This window comes from Leptonotus elevatus, chromosome 6 (genome assembly GCF_054856555.1).
Source record: "Leptonotus elevatus isolate MCC_2025b chromosome 6, RoL_Lele_1.0, whole genome shotgun sequence".
NCBI classification, from domain to species: domain Eukaryota; kingdom Metazoa; phylum Chordata; class Actinopteri; order Syngnathiformes; family Syngnathidae; genus Leptonotus; species Leptonotus elevatus.
Genome location: NC_141244.1, coordinates 1921371 through 1925442, shown reverse-complemented (window position 1 = coordinate 1925442; position 4072 = coordinate 1921371). Strand labels below are relative to the sequence as shown.

Sequence of the window (4072 nt, the reverse complement as noted above, 5' to 3'; positions counted from 1 at the left end):
GTGTGCCCTGCGATTGGCTGGCAACCAGTTCACGGTGTACCCCGCCTACTGCCCGAAGCCAGCTAGGATAGGCTCCAGCGCCCCCCGTGACCCTTGTTAGGAAAAGCGGTTAAGAAAATGGATGGATGGATGGATTTTCCTATATAAATTACACTACATAACTATGGATGACATTTTTTCAATAACAATATTTTTATCTTTTATAAAATATTCTGGATAATCTATTTTTTTTAGCTATTTTTAATTACACGATTTTGTATTTTCCATTTTTCTTGTGTGTTGTTTTTATTTTGCTCAAGTAATGCATGGTAGTAATCTTTCTTACTTGTTTGTATAATATTCAATAGTTTATTTTTGTAGGTCTTGTACTTTATTTCAGCTTCCATAGTTCTCAATTTAATAAATCTTTTGTATAAAATGTTTTTGTTTTTACGTGCATTCTCTATCCCCTTCGTCCTCTATGCCTTATTTAGACCTTTATACTTGCTTGTGGTTTTTATTAATGGACAATGTTTATTGTATAGAGAAATAATGGTAGACTAAAATGCACTGTATGCGATATTGGGATCATCATTTGAATAGACCTCAGACCAATTATGTTTTTCTAAATCCAACTTAAAGGCAGCCATGGAGCGTTGTGTTCTTGTGTCTTGTTTCTGATGTGTAAGTTTTTGTTGGTTTTATTTATTTTTTATCAACACAGTCTTGGAAGATTGCAAAGACCGGAAGATGATCATTTATATCATTAATAAGAAGTCCACTTTCTATTTTATGGTCAATTTTATTTATAAATATGTTATCTATTAATATAGCTGTATACATTTTTATTCTGCTAGGTTTCATAATTACAGGGAATAGATTAGTACTATACATTGTATTTATAAAAATCCGTTGTTTTCTGATGCCCACAAATCAATGTTAAAATCACCACACATCATTTGCGTTTTTTTATTTTTTATCATTTGTGTATCTGAGAATGTCCGTTAGTTTTTCATTAAATATGTCAAGACATGATCCTGGTGTTCTATACATACAGCTTATAATGACATTATACAATATGTACTTCAATGGTTAATGTTGTCAATTGGATTTTTGTCATCATCTACAATGAGTTTATTGAATGCCCTGGAGATTGTATATTTCTCATGCTTTTTGTGGATTATTTGCCTTTACTGAGTTTTGATGTACTGGTGCGAGCATGAGTAATCAACTTGTCATGTCGTAAGTATGGAATTTCTCCCCTCTCGCTTTCAGTTCAGGCATCAGTTCTTTTCATTTCCTTTTAACAACATCTGTATAGTCCTCATTTATGGAATTTTTTGTTCCCTTAAGATTCTCAGCTTTTTGTAGAATAACTGATTTATCCTTAAATCTTTGCAGCTTCACTACCACCGGCCTTGGTCTTCCTTGTCGGTCCTCACTAATTTTTCCTGTGCGATGTCCCCTTTCTATATCAACTGTTTGCTGAATTTTTAGGTTTTCAGTTATCACTTTCATAACCTTTCCCTCCGTCTCAGTCCATGACTCTCCTGGTGACTCTGGAATTCCATCAAAGATTTAATTGTTTCTCTTGGACTGTCCTTCCAAATAATCAATAGTTTGAAAACATCCGACTGTGTAGCTTTGTTGTGCTCCATCTGTTTATCCTTGTCCATTTTTAACTTGTCCACTTCTTTTTGAGTGTATTGTAAGCTTATCTTTACCTCCTGTATCTCCCGTGAGAGTGCATCTGATCTGTTGTTTGTTGAATCCACAATTATTGATACGAAACTTTAAGGCCTGACAATTTTTCTGAAAATGGCTGCTGGTTTTATTGTTGAGCCACTAGTACATATCTTTAGTTTGAGTTTTATCAGCAATAAAATTCCCAGAGTCTGGAAGTCTGCATTTGTTCTCCCACTAATGGAAACATTTACAGACCAATTTCCAAATTATGAATTTTAGCTAAAATATTTGAACGGATAGTCAGTGATCAATTAACAATTTTTCTGCCACGGATGAGAACTCTCATCACCTAAGGGCAGGAATGTGTTTGTGTGTGTGTTTTAGACCCTATATATATATATATATATATATATTAATTAATTGCGCCAGTAAAATATCTTCTCGAAAATCTTCTCGTCAACTACGTTTTTTAAATTAATTTTTTTAATGAATGGGTGGATTACACTTTTGGGCAGGTCTCCTTTATATATGAAGGCCTGACACTGTAATTGTTAATGGTGACCACTTGATGGCAGCAGTTGCCCTCTTTTCATAAAAACAGGAAGCATAAGAACAATGGTGCACGGGCCTCTTTATTATTTAAATTTTTAATTTTTAAATGCTTTATTGAGACCTGTGTTATTGAGAACTACAATGCTATCAATAGTATAGAATACTACACAGTCTCTTTGAATAAAAACTGAAATCAGAAGAATAATTTTGCATGGCCTCATTCACTTCCTGGTCATTGCATAAAACAGGAAGGATGGTGCAGAGTCTCGTAGTAGACGGCGAGATAACATGGCGGAACACAAGTAATCGACGGACTCATTCAAACAGCTCATACTTGAGCAGAGTATTTCTCACGGGAGACTAACAGATGGTGACAAAGATGAGGAAGGTGACGATCATCCTACAAGGGACGCGGAGGTCGAAATGCGACAGACGCGGCAAACGTCAAGGGGAGGCAAAAAGCCACTAATGGTTCCAGCATGCATGGACCTCTGCGTATTTCAACGCAAACCTCGTCATCTGACGAGGACTCTGACAACTAACCTCGCCAGCCAGATTGATAATTGTGATTCACTCAAAGGAGTTCTTCACATTATCAATCTGGTACTAGGCAGACCTGTTCGGGAAAGGCGGGGCTTGCTGTACAATACTTCGAGCTGATTGGAGCATCTTTGCACATTTTGTTTTGAGCAATCAAGGCAACGGATGAAAATCTCGTCTTCCGTCTCGTCTTGGTGGGTTCACGAACATCTTTACCAGATAAAAATACATGAAACTCCTTTTGCTGTTCAAATTCAACAAGGAAACGGTGAGAAATTCTGCGAGAACATAATTAATTGCAGCATCCATTCGTCTGTTTATTTCGCCCCCGCGCTTATTGGTTTTGTCCTGCCTAAACAACACTTGACTGGTCCGATCGAAAAAAGATCGGCTGTAAACGTATCAGCGAGAGTGGTACAAGAGGTATTTTCTCGAGTTTGTGAACTCACAAATACCACGAGAATTCATCTTGTTGGCTAGGTTATCTGACAACAACCAATACAACAATGCCGATCCGGATTCGTTAAATGATTGGATGCTTGCAGAAATATCCAAAAGAAGCAGAGATTCATCCCCCCCAAAAACCCGAAGGTAAGCGCTAACGTGTAGCATTTTGCTAAATGCTTTATAAGTCAAGTACTCACAATTGGACTAGTTCAGTATTATAGTATCAATATATAATGCCCTGAGAATTAAATGACTTGTATGGATAAGATCATAATAGCCCGACGCAATAAAACAAAACTACATATGATGATGCCCTGGTAACTAAAGTGTATGTATTTTTCTGTAATTTACCCAGCAGCAGTACAGCTCCATGGCCACCTCCTGCAGGAAGAGCAAAGTAAAGAAAAGGTATTCCCATAAACCCACAGCAATAATTGGGAAAATCTCTCTCTATCTATCTATATATATATATATATATATTTCATACTAACTGCTTATTTCTATTTCAGATTCTAGGTGGCGTAAAGTTGGCTGGCAACCGCATTTCCCTTTACATCAACTCCCGGGCGCAGGGGGCCTACACAGGAGAGTGCTTCACTTACCACACACACAATATATATATATATATATATATATATATATATATATATATATATATATAGGGTCTAAAACACACACACAAACACATTCCTGATAATTTGCCAAACGTTTTGTAAGTAGTTTACCAACTGTGAAAATGTTTGTTGACACACATCTTCTGTAAATAAATTATTTTGCCATTAAAAACACATTTTCAATATTTGTGTTCATGTTCGATGAAAGGAATGACTATTTAGATGTTTGAGATATCAGTGTCATAGTCATCGCT

The 4072-nt window shown here is 36.2% G+C and overlaps 1 long non-coding RNA gene across 1 annotated transcript; it reads left to right on the top strand.

Moving 5' to 3' along the window:
* The first annotated feature begins 2481 nt into the window (after positions 1–2481).
* LOC147171779 (uncharacterized) lies at positions 2482–3808 on the top strand. The gene is made up of 3 exons (XR_015095463.1): positions 2482–3348; positions 3563–3612; positions 3714–3808. It is a non-coding gene; the product is annotated as an uncharacterized LOC147171779 (long non-coding RNA).
* Positions 3809–4072: the final 264 nt, after the last annotated feature.